Source organism: Saccopteryx leptura, chromosome 4 (genome assembly GCF_036850995.1).
Source record: "Saccopteryx leptura isolate mSacLep1 chromosome 4, mSacLep1_pri_phased_curated, whole genome shotgun sequence".
In the NCBI taxonomy this organism is placed as follows: Eukaryota; Metazoa; Chordata; class Mammalia; order Chiroptera; family Emballonuridae; genus Saccopteryx; species Saccopteryx leptura.
Genome location: NC_089506.1, coordinates 48170275 through 48192217, shown reverse-complemented (window position 1 = coordinate 48192217; position 21943 = coordinate 48170275). Strand labels below are relative to the sequence as shown.

Here is a 21943-nt window from a genome sequence, read left to right as displayed (position 1 = left end):
TTGATTTTAATATATAATGGATAGAAATACCTGTAGGTAAGCCATTTGGGCTTTTCTGGAGCAAACTGAAGAGTGCCCTTCAATAGTGGTCCCATCTCTGCTTTAATGTGAAGTAATGCTTGCAGGTAGGCCTGTTATAGGACATTAGTGTCTAGGTGGGATGGCCTTAGTGTTTTATAGAGGATATTTAAAGACATAATGCATACAGGTATAAAGTGTACTGTGGAACAATGATAGGCTTAAATCAAATTCTCACCTTCACCACTTACTTAGCAACCATGCATCTTTGGGAAAGTCATTTAAACTCTCTGACCTTCTATTCCTACTCTTTAAAACTGGGTACATCCTGCCTGAGCAGGCGGTGGCGCAGTGGATAGAGCATCGAACTAGGATGCGGAAGACCCAGGTTCGAGACCCCGAGGTCGCCAGCTTGAGCATGGGCTCATCTGGTTTGAACAAAAATTCTCCAGCTTGGACCCAAGGTCGCTGGCTCAAGCAAGGGGTTACTCGGTCTGCGGAAGGCCCATGGTCAAGGCACATATGAGAAAGCAATCAATGAACAACTAAGGTGTCACAATGCGCAACGAAAAACTAACGATTGATACTTCTCATCTCTCCGTTCCTGTCTGTCTGTCCCTGTCTATCTCTCACTCTGACTCACTCTCTGTCTCTGTAAAAATAAAAATAAAATTAAAAAATTAAAATTAAAAAAAAAAAAAAAACCCAAAACCTGGGTACATCCTATCTCCCTAACAGCTACCCTACTGACTGCCGAGTGTGGGCCAGGCCTCAGCACCTAATGAATACCAATCCCCCTTCCCCTTGACCCTGTTCCCTTCTAAGTTCTCTACCCCGACTACCTCCTTTCTTAAGATCATATAAAAATATGTGCTAGCTTATATTTTTCTAATGAAGCCCCATAAAAAAATAAAACAAAAAGAAATATTTCATATAATCAATGGGAGAGGGACTCAAGCCATATCAACTATGGGTTGTGGCCTTAATGATTTTTCAGAGCCAAGAATACCTGAGAAGGTAACAGTACATAGACATGACCATGGCTAGGCCACAGGATATTAACTCTGACTCTGCAGAAAATCAGCTCAATAATGTTCTTCTTGCAGAAGATAGTTTATTTCCATAAAAGAAAATCTGACAATAAAAATTAAACTCTTTTCTAGGAAATAATGTAGCCTGCTAGAAGGATCAAAATATAATTTTCTACATTTTATCTGTTGAATTGTATCCTTTATATTAGTTTGAGAATAGTTACTTATATAAATAAAAAAAAGAAAATATTCTGCATTTCTGGCTTCTTTCATCATTACCTATCTGATTCTGTTTTGAACAACAAACACAGCTCCTTCAGGAAGAAATTTATCCCTGTGGGGATTGAGAAAGGATCAGAGTTAAGCACTGAAACAGGAATTAATTCCCATTAGAGGATTAAGGCACTCATGTTCACTTTGAATTAGAAAAACGAATTGTGAATAAAATCATGTACAACCAAGAGGTTACTTGTCAAAGTTAATAAATTAGAGCACCGAAGGGCAGACCGGAATGCATAGAAGCTGAGCAGCCGCATGAAGCACCAGCAAGGAGACTGGTGGGCCTGGTGTGCACGGCACAAGGTCCACCCTCTCAAGGTGCTTCAGAAACATGGGGGTGGGCGGTGGGTACGGTTTCTGCCATACGGTGCTGGCCTTACTCTGCTAGGTGTCGTCACTGAAAGGAAGTCTAAAAGCATTTTCTACCTATTATGTCACCATCCGCCATGCGTGATTTCCCACAGTACCTTATCATTAAGACAGGCAATTTAGTGAACTTTACTTCTGGGTTTTAGAGTTGATTCTAAATGAATTCAAGCAGCATCTCTGTAAAGAACTTTACTAACCTACAAAGTACTGAGTAGGAGGCCACTGCTGTGATTTAGAACTTAGTCACTTTCCATTTGGGAATCAAAAAGCCCAGAAGCCAAACTCCTGGCCCAAACCCAGCTGGTCTGGAATAAAGTGGACGACCAGGGGTCAGCATGAAGGTGGAACAGGCTTAGAGTCTAAAAAAGTTTCACTTCAGCAAAATTGGCTAGTTTAACATTGTCAATATTTAAGAAAACAAAAACACTCATGGAAATATCCATCTGGCCTGGCACTGCTTGAAATGCCTCTGTCACTTATTCAGCAGTTTTCTTTCTTGAAACACAGGCCATCTATAGTTTCATATTTCATCACTTAAGCAGAAATTGAAAGTGATTATGAGTCTTTTGCATAATTGTTAGATTTTTTCCTGCTCGATTTTTTTTCTTAGCCACCTGGTGGTAAGAGTTTAAAAGACAGGATTTAATTTAAAAGCTTATTATGCTAGTTTACTAATGAGAACTATTGCACATGACTAGACCACATTTAGAATCTCTCACACACACACACACACACCCTAGATCAGAGGTCCCCAAACTTTTTACACAGGGGGCCAGTTCACTGTCCCTCAGACTGCTGGAGGGCCGTACTATAAAAAAAACTATGAACAAATCCCTATGCACACTGCACATATCTTATTTTAAAGTAAAAAAAACAAAACTGGAACAAATACAATATTTAAAATAAAGAACAAGTAAATTTAAATCAACAAACTGACCAGTATTTCAACGGGAACTATGCTCCTCTCACTGACCACCAATGAAAGAGATGCCCCTTCCAGAAGTGCAGCGGGGCCAGATAAATGGCCTCAGGGGGCCGCATGCGGCCGCGGGCCGTAGTTTGGGGACCCCTGCCCTAGATAAACCAAATAAAAAGAGAGGTGGTATTTAATGTTTCTTAAACCAATCAACAAAAGGATTTAAATGAACACCAGCATCTACCTTGAAAACAACCTTTAAAAAATGGTGTCTCCATAAAATATCCATCGTGTATTAAAATTTAATAATACAAAGAAATGTTAGTAAAAGCTGTATGTCATCATTTCAAAATGTTTTCTCTAAGCAATACAACATCAAACCACTAATAATGCTTACTGCCTGTTGTCAAGTTAAAAGTGTTAGAAAGACGGGTGTAATGACGACTTGGGTCGCAGGAAATGAAGTCCTCTGTAGAGCCTGCTCTGCCCTCACCACTGGCTCAATGACAGACTGTTTCAGAACCAGAAACGCCTGCCCCAGAGAACTGCTGGGGAAGCTCCGTTATTCGTCTTTCCATTTGCTGTAGAAATTAGCGATCATCGTTCAACACCTTATGTCAAAGCCCCAGCAGAACCACGGCCCCACTGAATTTGTGAAGGGCACCCTGTCAAAAACGAGGACTAGTTTCACAACTGCTGCCCTCGTCCTCACGTGCCACCGGCAGCCACATGGGACGGTGGTCTTTAGAAGATGCAGACGTCATTGAGTGTGGACGAATCTTACTAAAAAGTATATATGACGTTGTGTGTGACTGCTCTTAAGAGGGTTTTTCTTATTTTATGGAAACCTCTCATCTCAGTCAAGTGGTTGCTTCTACTCCTTCCTACTGTAACATTATTTTCCCTTGAGAAAATGCCTGCGTGTCTGATATAGTTACACATTAATTCTTCAGAAGTTTCTTAGAACTGTAGGAAACAGGTGAAAAAACAAAATGCCTCGAACTTTAAACTGGAGCTCCGCCAGCGAGCCTGAAGCGCTCTCAGGTCACGTCACTCTCCTCGCGTGGCTGGAGGGCAACATGCCAGGGGGCTCGGCCGCATCCTGTGGGTGCTTTGATGCTTTCACTCTCTTGCTTGCTAGTTTCTTTATAGCAATGACAAGGGCTTCCTGCCCAGCCAACCCCGCTGAATACCCCGGAAACATCTATGGCAAAACACCTCCCTTACATTAACCAGGCGGCTCAGGTGAAAGGGTGGCGCCTTTGAAATCAAGAAGTTAGGGTCCCCACTCCCAGTGACTCCCTCAGACCCTGGACCGCGATGGGGCCTTGCAAACAAACAGGCACTTCGTGGTCTCTGACGCCACACTAGGTCCTCTGAGTGCTGCCTCAGCAACCATTCCGTGGGGTTTTACTCTGGCTATGCCAAACATATTTTAAAAGAAAATAATTTTAATACTACACCACTTTAATGATAATTTTTAAAAAACACAGAGTCACCAGTAAGGGAGACGACCAGGCCCCAGGCCCCGAGGCCCACTCTGAGAGTGTGGGAGGGACGGCCGGAAAATCCCCAAACGCCAAGTCAGGGAAAGGACTCTGTGGACCCTGAGGATCTGGACTGGCCAGGCCGGCCCCGGGCCCCAAATACCAGGCACAGCTGGAGTGGAGCGCTGCCAGCCCACAGCTCCCAGCGGGAGGCACGGAGCGCTCAGGAAGGCTGGAACCTAGGCCTGAGCACACCGTGGTGAGGAAGGCGCTGGCGCCTGCGGCAGCCCTGGCACCCGAGAGCAGGTGCCCCGTCACCATCGCCAAGAGCCCACCTGCCCTGTGCGTGTGGCCTCGGGAACAAGGGCTTCCCCTGCTGGCCCACCTGTGGCTCAGAGGGGAAAAGATAAATAATGCTGGCCACCACGATTGAGAACATGTACTGTGTGCCTGGCCCATGCTAAATGCTTCACTTCTGTTTTCAAGTAAACACGATTCAGAGAGATCTCCTCACTCCCTAGCTTCTCCCCATTTTACAGGCGAGGAAACGGAGAGGTGAAGGGATCTGCACAGGAGCCCCAGTGAAATGCAGCAGAGATGTGTCTGCCCTCACATGGGCTCCTCCTTCCTGCCCCACAAAGGCTCCCCTCAGCAACAGGAAGAGAGTGTTGCCTTCCTTTCCTCCCACCCTGAAACTGAGAACAGGAACAACTCCCAGCAACCAGCAGGCCCCATCACTGGTGGCTTGGGCCGCTGCCCCACACCAGGTTCCACTTCCATTCTCATCTAGAGGGCACTCACGGGCATTTACAGCACCGAACAAACGCCAGTGCAGTCAGCTTGGGGAATTAGCACTCGAAAGTGGCCACTGTTCTGGCATATCTGAACTTGTGTAAGTGAGCTCTGGTGGGACACTAGAGCATACGCTAGTGAGCAGGGAGGTCCATGCAGCCCCCAAGGCAGATACTATTCTCCATGCCATAGAAGTACAGAGCCCTGGTGGACCCCCCGGGGGTGGGGTTCAGTGAGACTCAATGTGAGGACAAGGGAACATGTTACATCTCTGACTGGGTCAGCCAGGAGAGGCCATACTTTCCACTCCAAGAAGAACTTGCTCTGAATCCAGGAGAAGGCAACGAAGTTCTAAGAAACACTAACAACCAAGAAGCTCTAGCCCAGGGGTCCCCAAACTACGGCCTGCGGGCCACATGCAGCCCCCTGAGGCCATTTATCTGGCCCCCCACCACACTTCCGGAAGGGGCACCTCTTTCATTGGTGGTCAGTGAGAGGAGCACATTGACCATCTCATTAGCTAAAAGCAGGCCCATAGTTCCCATTGAAATACTGGTCAGTTTATTGACTTAAATTTACTTGTTCTTTATTTTAAATATTGTATTTGTTCCCGTTTTGTTTTTTTACTTTAAAATAAGATATGTGCAGTGTGCATAGGGATTTGTTCATAGTTTTTTTTATAGTCCGGCCCTCCAACGGTCTGAGGGACAGTGAACTGGCCCCCCGTGTAAAAAGTTTGGGGACCCCTGCTCTAGCCTGTCCCTCCTCATGTGGGGCACTACCCCACACCAGACCACCACGCTCGGGAAGACAATGACACGGGGCACAGTGCCTCACAGAGACCCCGAGTTTCTCTCCCTCAGTCTCTGCCCCGTCGTCAGGAGCTGAGGGTGGGCAGTGTCGGCAGAATGGACGTGTGTCAGGAAGTGAAATAAACACAGCAGAGTTTCCGGTTCTGGTAACAATAAAGTACATACACATGCACAAGAAGGAAATATTATCCTTTCTGTGATTCTACGGGTTAAAAACCCCTATTTTTGCATTTAAGTTTAACACGACACTGTATAATAAACTGAAGAATTCAATAGTAAAATAGGATATAAATAAAATATAAATAATAAATAATAAAGTAAACTAAAAAGACCCTAAGTCAAGAGAGAGAGACTACAGAATAAAGGGGGAAAAAGTCATATTTTAGTACCTATAACTGGACTCTTTCTGCTTCCTGAACAAGGGGCCCTGCATTCTCTCTAAACTGTTTGTCAAACCCTGAGCTCAAGGGCAAGGATCGAAGCTTTCCTTCACGTCACACCTGCCAGATCACCCAGCCCAGTTCAGGGCATGCGGAGGCCCTTACTCAGTAAGGCAAACGGCCATCCCCTCAGTCCACATTCCCAAACAGAACCTGCTGGCCTCAGTCTGTTTGGAATTTCCCAATTTCTCTCTGTCACAAAAAACCACTAGTTCAACTATTGTTCTAGGTATAAATCTACAAGGACCTAATTCAGTCCCATGGCTCTGCCACCATTTCCTTCAGACGCCCAGTCACAGAGGCAAGGCCCAGGGACAGCAAAGCGTTCTGGACCCTTGGACTCCGGACTGGGGCCAGTCACTCCCTGCCCTGTGCCAGCCTTCCTGGGAGCAGGGCAGTGGTCAGCACACACATACCCGTCACAGGGGGGAAAGGCCATTCGGAATCTGCAACACTCATCTCTAGGGACAGCGATCACATCAGTGGGGATGGAGGGGACACATTCTAGACAGATGGAAATGTCCTTGTCTTTTGTCAAAGTCTCCAACCTGTGGACTTAATGCCCTGGTCAGGGCAAATACAGGAGCAGATCGATGTTCCTGTCTCTCTCTCTCTCAAAAAACAAACAAACCAACCAACCTGTATAGGCAGATGGCTTTGTTGGCGAATTCTACCAAACATTTATGAAAAAAAATAATACAATTATTAAATAAAATTTCCCAGACAAAAGAGGAACCCTTCTCAAGTCATTCAATGAGGCCAATATTACCTGGTAACAAAGCCAAATAAATACATTCATAGAAAATAAAACTATTGGCTATTATCTCTTATGAACATAAATGCAGAAGTCAAACATTTGGACCAGCAAATCAAATCCAGCAACATATAAAAAAGATAATACATCATTACCAAAGGATGTTTCATCCTAGCAATGTAAGTTTACTATTTGAAAATCAACCATTGAATCATCATATAAACAGGTTAAAATAGAAAAACCTTATGGTGATCTAAATCTATGCAGAATAAGTAATTGACAAAATTTGACAAAATCATGATTAAAGTTCTCATCGAATCAGGATTAAAAGAGGACTTCTGCAATCTAATAAATGGCATCTATGAAATGCATGCAGCTAACATCCTTTTTTAAAATTAAGTTTATTGGAGTGACATTGATTAATAAAATTATATAGGTTTCAAGTGTACAATTCTAAAATATATCATCTGTATATTGCATTGTGTATTTACTACCCAAAGTCAAATCTTCCATCACCAAATATTTGACCCTCTTTACTAGGCTAACATCCTTTTCAATGGTGAATAATCAAATACTTTCCCCTTCATACTGGATTCAAGGCAGGGATGCCCACTCTCCCACATCTACTCAGTGCTGGAAACTGGAATTCAGCCAGGGTGGTAAAGGAAGAAAAAGAATAAAAGGAATAGGCTTTAGGAAGAAATAAAACTATCCTTGCAGTTGGCATGATTGTATAGAAGATCTTAAAGAATCTACAGAAAACCTACTGGAACTAATAACTGAATTTAGCAAGGTCTTAGGATACAAGGTCAATACATAAAAATCAATTATGTTTTTATATACTAGCAGAAAAGCACTGGATCTTGAAATGAAAAAACAATTATCATTTACAATAGCACCAAAAAATCTGAAATACATATAAACTTAACAAAATATGTGCAAAACCTGTACACTTCACTAAAATTCAAGACATTGTTGAAAGTAAATATATAATAAATGGAGAAATATACTATGTTTTTGTGGATCAGAACTCAACATTGTAGAATGATAACTCTCCCCAAACTGAACTATACTGGCCATTACTATTCTGTCTCTGCTTCTATGACTATTTTAGATTTCACATATTAACGAAGTTATACAGAACAATAAGTCATCACTTGAAATCATCAACAGGTTCTTGGAAATGCAACTTTAAGTGAAATGACATAATGAAACCAATTAAACCACAGGCTGGAGATTTTCAACCTTTTTCATCTCATGGCACACATAAACTAATTACTAAAATTCTGCAGCACTTCAGAAAATATTTTTTTGCTGAACTGACAAAAGAAATAGGTATAATTTTTATTCATTCACACTGGATGGCTATTGTTGTTTTGGTTGTTGTCATTTTTTTACTTGACAGTCTAAGGGGTCAGTGCCTCTGGCTAAATAGTCATGTATCATATATTTAAAAAATTCTTGCAGCACACCAGTTGAAAATTGCTGCCATAGGCTAATTGACACACATAAGAGTTAAGTTCCTATGGCATATTAATAGTCACAAAACTATTACCAAACTTCTAAATAAAGGCCCCAAACACTTCTAATATTAAACACTGAAACAAATGTGAGCTATCCATCATTTAAGAAAGATGAATTAAAACAACAAGTAAGAGATTCTTTCCCAACCTACTCATTCCAGTTCAGGGTCACAGGTGGGTGGAGCCTAACCTGACAGCTCAGGGCATAAGGTGGGCACCCACCCTGCACAGGACGCCCTTCCATTGCAGGGCACATCCACACACACCCCACACCCTCGCAGACTGGGACAATGCAGACATGACAGTTCACCTGACACGCACATCTTTGGGATGCAGGAGGGAACCGGAGTACCAGGAAAAAACCCACACAGACATGGGGAACACGTGACACTCCACACACACAGTGGCCCTGGTCGGGAATCAATTTTTGTTTCTCATCACAGTTATCATAAACTGGCATTATCGGAGGTCCTATTCTATTTGTCTTTCTGTGTCTGGCTTATTTCACTTAGTATAACATCCTCCAGGTTCATCCATTTTGTTGCAAATAGCAGGATTTCCTTCTTTTTATGGCTGTGTAATATCTATATATATTCTCATTATTACATATGTATATCATATTATATATATATAATAGTCATCACTTATGAAATATTATATATGGAGAAAAATATTCTATATATAGATATATAATGGAATATTTAACATATGCACACACATATTTTCTTTGCCTATTCATCTGTTGACAGACACTTAAATTGTTTCCATGTCTTGTTTATTGTGAATACGGTCTTTCAGTTCTGCAGTGATTCTACTGAAGAATTACTAACTGTTGGATTAAAGAGAAGAGGATTTATTATGCTTTGTATACTGTAAAAGCAGGAAGGTACTCTGATTCATGTTCACAAAATTTTCTAGAAAATATTTTTGCTTAATCTTCATCTATATGGAAAGTTCAATTAACCAGAAAAGCAAATTTCCCAAATATTAAAGATTTAACATATGTACAAAACTTGTTTAAAAAATACTTCAAGTATCCAGTTATAAAAAAAAGGAAGAAAGACGCCCTGGCCAGTTGGCTCAGTGGTAGAGAGTCGGCCTGGCGTGCAGGAGTCCCCGGTTTGATTCCCGGCTAGGGCACACAGGAGAAGCGCCCATTTGCTTCTCTACCCCTCCCCCTCTCCTTCCTCTCTGTCTCTCTCTTCCCTTCCAGCAGCCAAGGCTCCATTGGAGCAAAGTTGGCCCAGGCGCTGAGGATGGCTCTGTGGCCTCTGCCTCAGGCGCTAGAATAGCCCTGGTTGCAATAGAGCAACGCCCCAGATGGGCAGAACATCGCCCCCTGGTGGGCATGCCGGGTGGATCCCGGTCGGGTGCATGCGGGAGTCTGTCTGACTGCCTCCCCATTTCCAACTTCAGAAAAATACCAAAAAAAAAAAAAAAAAAAAAAAAAAAAAGGAAGAAAGACAAAATACCTAAAAGCAAAGATAATACCAAAAAATAATCTTAGGATAACTAAAGGTGGCCCTTTCCAAGTTTTGTACACATCAGCCCTTTAAATGTCCACATTATTTTATGTAACTATGAGACTGTTTTCTAAACGATGTCACTGAATACAAATTTCTAAGAATATTATATTTTTACTCTCTTATGGTTGAAGGTCAGCCTAAGTACAAATACTGAGGCACAAGAATAACCATTTTAAACATATAGAATAAATCACACTTTTTACTTTCAACACCTGGTGTCACCAGCATGACACAGTACAAGGCTACAGATGTTCTGTGCTGGGAGTTCCCCAACGTAGTGACAGTCTTTATGGGCATACCAGAAGGCCCAGGTCACATCTTCTAGAAGCGTGAATTAACTACACCCTACAGCAGTTGCTATTCTCAGTAACCACATTGGTTTAAAAGATGTTTTTTATGTTGGTTTTTACTTTTGAACATAATGATGCAAGGAAAATGTTGGGGGCAATTTGTTAGGCAGCTGTAGATAACAAATTCAAAAGTGTCATGTCTGAGTTTCTTCATGCTGTTCACAAAGGCCAACCACCACGCAGCCCTTCTCTTCCTCCCCTTCCACCGCTAGGCGGTGCCTCACTCTCTTCTGCGGCTGTGTACTCTGTAACCTTATTTGCTCACAAGGTTGCCAACGCCTTTAAGCCTTATCCATCTGTTCTTCAATACACTGCCTGGCAAAATCCTCCTCATCCTTCAAGGTTTCCAGGTTACATCAAACCTCATCTCCCCTGTGGAATCTTCTGAGTGGGCAGAACTGATCCCGCCACCGCGTCCTGGGAGGTCCTTTGCTCTTGCCTCATGGCTGCTGAGGTCTCTGTTGCCCTCATTTGCTGAGATGGCCCAGGAACCAGTGACTGGAGCTCCTCAACTTTCAGCCCTAGGACCTGGGATGTGGCAGGTGTTCAGGAGACGTTTGCTCAGAGAATAAACCATCTGTGAGTTGCCAACCTGTTGCCTCTTCTCCCCATGTGTTCATGTCTACTTCCTACCCGGACATCACTACACTTAACATCAGGGCATTGGCATAGATATTTTACTGCTTTCTGTGAGGCCCCTTCATTTGTTTCCACTTGTCCTAATAATGTTCTTTAAAGAAAAATGATCCAGTGCGGAATCCCAATTGTGCTTGGTTACATCACCTGAGGGTAATAACGCCCACACCAATGACTGCTCTATGAGGATTATATGAAGTAACATATATAAAATTCTGGCACACAGTGATTTTAATAAATATTAATCCCCTTCTGAGAGAAGGGTAAGTCACAGAATTATTATGAGAAAAAGAAAACAATAGAATGTATTACAGATATATAAGTGCCTGGCTTGTAGCTTGTGTCCAATAAACGTTAGCTCCTTTTTAAACTTATTCATCCATACAAAACAACATATCCCATCTAGTATGACCAAATTGTATTCTTTATAATGAAGTCTAACTTCTAGTGCAGAGAAAAAATTGTATACACCCTCTCTGTGTTAGTAAATGCTAAATACTGAAAATAATGTAGTACACTCACGGTTCACTGTAGCATTAATTATTCACAATAACTAAGAGGTGAACGCAACCCAAGTGTGGGATAAACAAAATGTGGTGTATGTATACAATAGTCAGTCTTAAATAGGAAATAAATTCTGACACATGCCACAACACGGATGAGCCTTGGGGACCTTAGGCTAAGTGAAATAAGCCAGTCACAAAAATACAAATACTGTGTGATTCCAACTCTGCGCGGTACCTAGAGTAGTCACCCCATAGAGACACAAAGGAGAATGGGGGTTGCCAGGAGCTGGGGGAGGAGGAACGGGAAGTTGCTGTGTAATAGGTAGAGTTTCAGTTTTGTGAGATGAAATAAATAGCTCTGGAGATCTGTTGTACAACAACACGAATATACTTAACACTACTGAACTGTACACTTCAAAATGGTTAAGATGGTAAATTTTGTTATGTTTTCTTAACCACAATTAAAAACAAAAAAGTTCTTTGTTAAATGATGTAACTTGTAAGCTGTCATAATAAAGCAGGGTCATTGTACTGATTAATTACGGACTGTATTGCAAATAGAGCTATGCAGTTTGCTGCCCAGCGCCGAATCCATATCAAGCTTCAGGAGCTACTCTGGAGCCTGCATTCTTGAATAAAAATACGGGACTTGAATAAAAACCTGCTAAAGGAAAAAGTGAAATCTGACATTGTTTGCTATGCAATCAATATTTGCTATTACCACTGAAGAATGATAAGATGTTAAAGCTGTAAGAAACTTTAAAGATTACATTTTGATGTTGAATAAAGTTAAACATAGACTTTAATCAAATAAAATGATTTGCTTAAGATAATACAGTTAGTAATGATGAGAAGAAATGGTAAGAAAAACCATCTCCACGCTCCCCTTCTTGTCCTCTTGTACAATGGACTTAACTTTCCTCACCTCTGAACTGCACTGTTTAATATGCTGCCACCAGGGGGCAGCAGGTGTATTAGTCTGTAATCTAAAATCCTGGTTTTAAGGCCCCAATACATTTCTATTATCCCTTGCTCCAACCCCACAAAATATATATGCACATTTTAAGACTTTATTAACATCAGCAAACATAAAATTTAAAGGGCATCCATAACTATTTAAACAAAACCTAATAATTGGGTCCAATGGAATTAACATCATTTCTTATCCTTCACTATTTTTAATTTATTCCAATCCTTATTGATGTAAGGGTCAATTAATATGTTAGTTTTAAACCAAAAATGAATTAGCCACAGCAACCCATCCCATTTCTTGACATTTGGGACTGAATTCTCCTAGAATTTGGCTCGTGAGGCTTCAGACAACAGCAACCTCAAGTCCATCTAGCAATCTGGCCTCAACCTTCTCTCTTTGTCAGGTCAGTTTTTCCTTCTAATGGCCCTCTGTTACAAAGGAAGGTCTGTCAATAGCTCTGACCCTGCAGCAGAAACAGAGAGCTTCTAGTCACAAAGTAAAACCGATTCGGACACCTTTCTCCCAATTACATGACAGTAATTTCCATTCTGCTTTCAAATGGAACACTGTCAACCAGAAGCTCAAACCATAGCAGTCATTGGGTGAGACTTGAATGTAAAGACAGACCCTCCCTCAGTAATGACCCTGTGTACCCTGAGACTTTCAGAGTTCCTTCTAATGGCAGGTGTGAGGGACTAAATCATTAGCAGTGATATTTTGGTAATAAACCCATCAGTCAACTTGCCACTTTCAAGCAATAGTGACCAGTGACCATGGCTCCTAAATTATTCAAATGCAAGCTTTTATTACCATCTCAGACACAGGGGAGCAGTCCATTTCAAAACTACAACAAAGTTCACTATAGTTAAAAGGCATTCAAAGAAATTATTCTCTGCCTACATCTATTTATTCTCATGTAGCTAATGATTCACCAATTAATCTTATCTAGCATAAAACTGATGGCAAAAGCAATTACAGCACTTTGGTTACTAATAGTAACCATGTACAAATGAGACATGTACAAAATGCATATAATGAATGAATTCAAAATGAATAATGTATTGAGATACTATTCTGTAATCTTTTGCTGTATATGATGTGTCAATTGATGAGATTTAAGAAAGACTCCTATTTATATATTCTGGTTTTAATTATTTTCCAATATAGAATATTTACTATATTTAAATATAGACTATCACAGAAAACCAGTAGTATTTATTTTTCTAACACATATATAAAATAACTTTAATTCAGTAATTTGTTCAAGAATTATTAGCTATACTTTTTGTAATACTCAAAAACCTGAAATCAGACCTGGCCAGGTAAGTCAATTGGTTAGGACGTTACCCCAGTACACCAAGGTTATAGATTCAATCTCCACTCCGGTACATACAAGAATCAACCAATGAATGCCTAAAAATAAGTGGTACAACAAATTGATGTGTTCTTTTTCTCTCTCCCTTCTTCTCTCTAAAATCAATAAACAAAATTTTAAAAAAATGAAATTAGATAATTTAAAAAAATACCTATTAGAATAGCTCAAATATAAGACACTGACAATATAAAGTGCTGCCAGGGCTATGAAGCACCTGGAACTCTGCTAGACTGCTGGTGGGGATACAAACGATGGGCACAGCCACTCTGGAAAACAGTTTGTTAGTTTCCTGTAAGTTAAACACATACTTACCAGATACTCAGCCATCCCATTCCTGGGATAGGCCCCAGAAAGATAAAAACTTTTGATCAAATAAAAATCTATATACAAATGTTTATAGCAGCTGTATTCATAATCACCAAAAAAAGGGCAAAGAATCCAAATGTCCTTCAACAGTAACTGGGTTCACAAACTGTGGTATGTCCATAAGATGGAATGCCACTCAGGAATAAGAAAGGATACACACATGGTTGAATCTCAAATATGTCATCTAAGTGAAAAAGCCAGTCTCAAAGGTTCAATACTGTATCGTTTCTTTTATGTGATAGTCTATAAACGGCAAAACATAAAGATGGAAACCAGGCCAATGGTGGTCAAGAATTAGGGGTAAAGCGAGTCCCCTTTGACTATAAGAGCTTGTCAGGTTTTGTTTTCTGGGGTTCTTTTAGTGATGGGACTGCTCTGTATCAGGACTGTGGTGATGGTTACATCAATAGATCAATTTTAAAACTCATAGAACTATATGACAAAAATGGTCAATTTTACTTGATATAAATTCAAATAATGGATGAATAAGAGCATGTAGCTACTCTAAAACACAAAATTAAAAATAAAAGGTAAAGTTATCAATTATTATTAAGAGACACTTAAATGTATAAACCAAATACAATGAATGGGTTTTGATTCGATCCTGATTTGAATAAACCACATACATTTTTAGACTACTTAAATTTGAAAACAATATTAGATGATATTAACAATATTTTGTTCCTTATTAGGTAGGATTGTAGTTACCTAAAAACTAAACTTTTTTTTTTTGTCTTTTTCTGAAGCTGGAAACGGGGAGAGACAGTCAGACAGACTCCCGCATGCGCCCGACCGGGATCCACCCGGCACGCCCACCAGGGGCGATGCTCTGCCCACCAGGGGGCGATGCTCTGCCCCTCCGGGGTGTCGCTCTGCCGCGACCAGAGCCACTCTAGCGCCTGGGGCAGAGGCCAAGGAGCCATCCCCAGCGCCCGGGCCATCTTTGCTCCAATGGAGCCTCGGCTGCGGGAGGGGAAGAGAGAGACAGAGAGGAAGGAGGGGAGGGGTGGAGAAGCAAATGGGCGCTTCTCCTATGTGCCCTGGCCGGGAATCGAACCTGGGTCCCCCGCACGCCAGGCCGACGCTCTACCTCTGAGCCAACCGGCCAGGGCCAAAACTAAACTTTTAAACAAAATGCATGACAAGATATTTACAAGTAGAATGATATGATTTCTGGTATTCACTTCAAAATTCTTTAGCAGTGAGCAAGCAAACAAACAAAAAGTGAAAAAGGAAGAAAAGGGGGTGGGGGTGGAGGAGAGGGCAATAGAAGAGGCATGGCCACGCCAGCACAGCACATGGGTTTCTGATGCCGTGTTGGTGGATGAGTTCACTGTACTCATAGAAGAAGCGTGGCCACGCCAGCACGGCGCGTGGGTTTCTCATGCCGTGTTGGTGGATGAGTTCACTGTACTCATAGAAGGAGCGTGGCTACGCCAGCACGGGGCATGGGTTTCTGATGCCGTGTTGGCGGATGAGTTCACTGTACTCATAGAAGGAGCGTGGCTACGCCAGCACGGGGCATGGGTTTCTGATGCCGTGCTGGCGGATGAGTTCACTGTACTCATAGAAGAAGCGTGGCCACGCCAGCACGGGGCATGGGTTTCTGATGCCGTGTTGGTGGATGAGTTCACTGTACTCATAGAAGAAGCGTGGCCACGCCAGCACGGCGCGTGGGTTTCTCATGCCGTGTTGGTGGATGAGTTCACTGTACTCAACTTTCCAGAATGGCTGCCAATGTTTATGACAAAAAGCTGAGAGAGAGAGAAAAAAACCCAGTGACTTTGTCTTTATAAACACTCCCAGGAATGCCATCTAACTGTTCTTTCTTCATTTATAAAATATAACTAATTCCCCCTTATGGTTTTCATTAGGCTTTTATAATCTGCATCTAACTTTCCAGAAAACCAAATCAAGGGAGAAAGAGTAATTCAAAGCAGGCACTTGTGATCCTACTCCAAAATAATGACTTACAGAATGCTTTGCAAATCTCACTTAATGCTCATAAACTAGTGAGGCCATAATGAGATGTGGAAATACTAATAATTTTCATGAACTCATCAGCTGCACACTCCTAAGTACACATGACAACAACAGGAAAAGGTAAACATCCCACAAGTTTGAAAGCAGAGGTAGTCGTCTGAACAAATGGACAAGAGCACGGAATAATACGAGAAGTCTCTAATTTACTCTGACATGACTTAAAACTGCTCAAGATCCTAAAACACTTCCATTAACTGGAAACAAGCTCTTTCTGACTGGCTCCTATTGTGAGGAAGGCATTACTGGTGAATCAAAATGAGAAGTCTACTCAGCATTAAGAGATGAGACAAATAGTAAAAATTTTAGTAGAAATTTTGTTTAAAGTAATACAACACTGTTTAAGGCTAGAGTGCAAAAACTGTTACACAGGTAAACATAACAGAAAAAAACTAAAAGTTAAAACAGCTGCAGCAGCAAAAGCCCCGTCAGGGTGCAGAGGCAGGTGTGACCTCTGGGGAGGAAGGGAAACAGGAGCGAATCAGAGGTTTTCGACAGTCCATCAGTCAAGCTCTGACAAATCGGTGACATTTCACTTGTAGAGCCAATGACTCCTGTCACTCAGAAGTCTCTTACTAAGGATGACAAAGGAGCAGCTCAAAGAGCTCTAGAGCGGGGTCCAGAGCAGAGTCCAGAGCGGAGGAAGGGGGGGGGTCTAGAGCAGAGGCTGCCGCAGCATGGAAGAACAGTGCAAACAGGCTCTGAGAATTATTTAGCACTTGGTAGTAAGGCACTGAGTGTCCGAAATGTCAGAGAGCTGCCCTCATCCTGCAGAAGCTATTGCATTACAAAGCATGGTGATTGAACAAAGCCCTCTCCCTTCCCACAGATGCTCCTGTTCTAACCCCCAGAACTCGTGAACATGTTACCTTGCACGGCACAAGGAACTTTTCAGATGTGATTCAAGTTAACGGCCTTGAGATGCAGAAACGATCCTGGATTGTCCAAATGGGCCCAAACTAACCACATGAGTCCTTCAGGGGGAAAAGCTTTCTTGGCTCAGGGAAGAGAGAGAGCTGTGACTGCGTTGGAGGGGTCAAAGGGATGCCATGTGGCTATCTTCCCGGGTTCCAATGAGCCAAGGGACATGAGCATAAAACTCAAGAAAACAGGTTCTCCTTTGATGCCTTCACTGCAGCCGGGGAGAGCCAGCAGCACTGGGAACCCAACACAAAATCAGACGTGCTCCTCCCAGCCGTTAGGCCTTTGTCTGCGCTCTTTCTCTGCTCCCTCAGCAATAGGCACCTTCCTTCAATTAAAAGATGTGACATTCCAGGTCCTGGCCAGTTGGCTCAGTGGTAGAGCATCGGCCTGGCGTGCGGAAGTCCCGGGTTCGATTCCTGGCCAGGGCACACAGGAGAGGCGCCCATCTGCTTCTCCACCCCTCCCCCTCTCCTTCCTCTCTGTCTCTCTCTTCCCCTCCCGCAGCCAAGGCTCCACTGGAGCAAAAGATGGCCTGGGCACTGGGGATGGCTCCTTGGCCTCTGCCCCAGGCGCTAGAGTGGCTCTGGTTGCAACAGAGCGACGCCCCGGAGGGTGTGCCAGGTGGATCCCGGTCGGGTGCATGCGGGAGTCTGTCTGACTGCTTCCCCATTTCCAGCTTCAGAAAAATACAAAAAAAAAAAAATAAAAATAAAATAAAAATAAAAAGATGTGACATTCCAAATCTCACATCTCCATAAAGGGGAGATTGACTGTTTTCCTTTACCCCTTACACTGAAATTTTCTGCAGAGCATAAGTACTGTAAACAAAGTTTAAAAAACGGGGAAAATAGTTATAGCATACTATATGACAAAGGATTAGCATCCTCAGTGTATAAAGAATTCTTACGGATCAATAAGAAAAAGATCACAACCCAATAGCGTGCTGTCTGGGAAAACGGGCATAGAGGTGAGCAGCTTCCCCTATTGTTCTTAAGTGACAAAAGGACAAGTACTTCCACCTGACAGTATTTCTCAATATACTTTCCCTGGTGCTCTAGAATTAAGGAGCAGCAAACACTCTAGAACAGAGGAAAAAACAATTCTCACCTGTCAGCTTGGTTTCTTCAAAATCTTGTGGCCCTAGAATTCAGCATTGCAGTAAATCTGAGAGTCTGAAAAGCTTTTGACTTCAGCATCCCTCCAAACAGGACACCAGGACACGTACTCCCACCTTACAGCATGACCAGAAGCCCAGGGACCAGGTATCCAGTTCTCAGTCCTGTTGGGTGAGATGAATATTAGGGTGAGAAAGAAAGTTGACAAGGGACTTAAAAACAAAACAAGTCGCCCAGTCCCAGTTGGAAGGCATGGTGGGCCTTGGATGTGAGCACAAGGAAGGAAGGCCCTTCTATTCAATAAGAAAATGTGGTCTGCCAATCGGAGGGACCACAGGATGCCCTGAGGAAGGAAAATTCCCACTGACCTAGCAAGAGTTCAAAGTCCTCAACCTCCCTGAGAAAGAGAAGCAAACCTATCCTTCAAGTGAAGGAAATAAGAAAGGAGAACGTATTCTCAGTTACCAGGCAAAGACTATTTTAGGAAAAAAAGAGCTTCCTGGTTGAGGGTCTCCTTGTTTTTTAAGGTCATAAATTTATATTTTAAAAAATTCGAACCACATCTGGGAAAAACAGTGAACCTAACCTTAAGTCTTTAGATCTAAATTCCAGCTAACAGAAAATATAGGGGCTAGAGGAGCAAGCTAAACCACTTACACAGAAAGAGAAATCCAGAATGTGAAGTATATGCAGGCAACCAAGTGACCCCAATAAATCCCTGGCATTAAAGAAACTCATGGGTACTGCTTTAGACAATGGTTGGCAAACTATGGCCCAGCCCACCTGTGGAGTTCAAAACAAAAACTGTGAAAACAAAACTTTACTGAAACAGCCATGCTGACTCATTTATATATCATCTATGGCAGGGGTCGGGAACCTATGGCTCGCGAGCCAGATGTGGCTCTTCTGATGGCTGCATCTGGCTCGCAGACAAATCTTTAATAAAAAAATAATAACATTAAAAATATAAAACATTCTCATGTATTACAATCCATTCATTTCCTACCGCTCATGTTCATGGTTGCGGGTGGCTGGAGTCAATCACAGCTGTCCTCCAGGACAACACCAAATTTTTATTGGGTAATGCCTGACATACACGGGTCATTGTATGGCTCTCATGGAATTAACATTTTAAAATATGTGGCGTTTATGGCTCTCTCAGCCAAAAAGTTGCCTGACTCCTGATCTATGGCTACCTTTGCAGGACATGACAGTTGAGTAGTTGCAAAAGATCACATAGTCTGCAAAACCTAAGAGAGTTAGCATCTGGCCTTTTAAGAAAATGTTTGAGCCCTGGCTGGTTGGCTTAGCGGTAGAGCATCGGCCTGGTGTGCAGGGGACCTGGGTTCGATTCCCGGCCAGGGCACATAGGAGAAGCACCCATTTGCTTCTCCACCCCCACCCCCTCCTTCCTCTCTGTCTCTCTCTTCCCCTCCCGCAGCCAAGGCTCCATTGGAGCAAAGATGGCCGGGCGCTGGGGATGGCTCCTTGGCCTCTGCCCCAGGCGCTAGAGTGGCTCTGGTCGCGGCAGAGCGACGCCCCGGAGGGGCAGAGCATCGCCCCCTGGTGGGCGTGCCGGGTGGATCCTGGTTGGGCACATGCGGGAGTCTGTCTGTCTGACTGTCTCTCCCCGTTTCCAGCTTAAAAAAAAAAAAAAAAGAAAATGTTTGAAAACTCCTGTCCTAGATTAAAAAAAAAAGACAACAGAGCCTGACCTGTGGTGGCGCAGTGGATAAAACGTCGACCTGGAATGCTGAGGTTGCCAGTTCAAAACACCAGGCTTGCCTGGTCAAGGCACATATGGGAATTGATGCTTCCTGCTGCCCCCTACCCCTCTTTCTTTCTTGCCTCTCTCTCTAAAAATAAATAAATAAAATCTTTAAATAAAGGTTAAAAAAAAAGACAAGACACTCAAAAAAATACCACACTTGACCCATGTTTGGATTCCAATTTACAGAGACCAACAGCAAGAGCAAGTGTATTTCTGAAGCAATCAAAGAAATGTGACTGTGGACTGGGTTTCAGAAAATAATGTACTGATGGATTCCATGAAGGCAACGGAGTAGGCCCATGTTCCAACTGCCACCTCCCAGGACCAAATTGGATTACAACCTAATTTAAGAGCAATCACCTTGAAAAGCCAACTTTGGACTAACTGAAGAGGAATCCGTAACCAAGGATTCACAGAAGCCACATCAAGACTGGTAGGAAGGGTGGAGACGCAGAACGGGCTGCCCCACTTCCAGGAGCAAGTGGTGGCAAAGGATCCACGGGGACTCTCACCGCAGGTAAGTTCACCCTGAGAGGGGAGGGTCCTAAGCCCCAGGCCGGAGCCCATCCTAGAGCCCCAGAGCCTACAAGAGGCACCCACACAGCATTTGGCAGTGAAAAGAGGCACAGTTTCTGAGAGAAAGAGAAACTCTTGGAGATGCAGGCTCCATCTTAAAGGGCCAGCACGGAAAATCTCGGTCACAGCCACTTACCCAGGGCTCTGGCAGAGGGAGGGTCGAGAGGACTAGTTGTGTGAGGAGGTTGTGAAGTTGGTGGCCTAGGGAGAGATCACAGGAAATGGAGCTTGCCTCAGCTGGGCCCAGTGTCTGACTCGCTGTGAGACAGCCACCGGAATCCCTGTGCTTCATTCTCCAATACTGGGGTCGCCATCTTTCTTGGGTGGAGTAGTCTCCTCCTGCAGCACCAACCTGGGGAAAAGCCACTGCGCTACCCTTGGGAATCTCTCCTGGCTCACCCTATGGAGACTGGGCTGCTCTGAGAAGCCAGGAAGCAGGGGGCACATAGTGATTCAGTTTCCTGGCTTTGATGCCAGAGCTTTGCCCTGCACTTCCTGAGACAATGCTTGGTGCTTCTGCTCCATGGGAAATTCAGTAGAAACTGTCCAGACTTCAGGCAGACCACATCTCATAGTCTCAGAGGCCACACCCACCAGACTCCTGTGGCCACACCTTACTGAGGTCTGTGAAAAAAGTCTGGACAGACTGACACCTGAGGCTGAGGAGTGGGAGCCATACCAAACAACACCCTTCCTAATCCCTGAACTTCCCTAGGCTCTAGACTCCACCAGGGGTTTTTATTTCAGTGGCTGAACCCAACAAGCAGCCAGAAGACAAAGGCTGCAGGAGGCAGGTCTCCGGGAACCTGGGCTTTATTTATTTATTTATTTATTTATTTATTGGCAGAGACATGGAGAGTCAGAGAGAGGAACAGATAGGGACAGACAGGAAGGGAGAGAGATGAGAAACATCAATTCTTCATTGTGGTTCCTTAGTTGTCCATTGATTGATTTCTCATATGTGCCTTGACTGGGGGGCTACAGCAGACCGAGTGACCCCTTGCTCAAGCCAGCAACTTTGCATCCAAGCTGATGAGCTTTGCTCAAACCAGATGAGCCTGCGCTCAAGGTGGCGACCTCAGGGTCTCGAAACTGGGTCCTCCACATCCCAGTCCGCTGCTCTATCTATTTCGCTACCACCTACACTAACATTGTATCCCCAAACTCAGCTGCCCTAACCCACCAAGCTTGCAATCTGTAATCTTTCTACAGAAGACTCTGTGGGAAGACCAGGCAGCTGCAACAGGAGGTGGGACAGCTGAAAAGTGGAAGCAAATTTTATGGAGTATGAGACTTTTACAGAGCTGTTCATATTTATACATAGGTTGACTCTTCCCACACTATCTAGGCACAGAAAAGGCAGA

At 43.3% G+C, this 21943-nt stretch overlaps 1 protein-coding gene across 2 annotated transcripts in view; it reads right to left on the bottom strand.

Annotated features, from left to right (window-relative positions):
* GGACT (gamma-glutamylamine cyclotransferase) overlaps nucleotides 1-21943 on the bottom strand; it is a 45967-nt gene that overhangs the window by 16653 nt on the left and 7371 nt on the right. Inside the window, exons 2-3 of one of the 2 annotated variants that reach the window (XM_066380613.1) lie at nucleotides 20716-20780; nucleotides 18225-18396 (exon numbers count right to left, since the gene is read on the bottom strand). The gene's annotated coding sequence lies outside the window, so the exon portion shown is untranslated. The remainder of the gene's footprint in view (nucleotides 1-18224; nucleotides 18397-20715; nucleotides 20781-21943) is intronic. The other variant, XM_066380612.1, reaches the window with a different exon arrangement.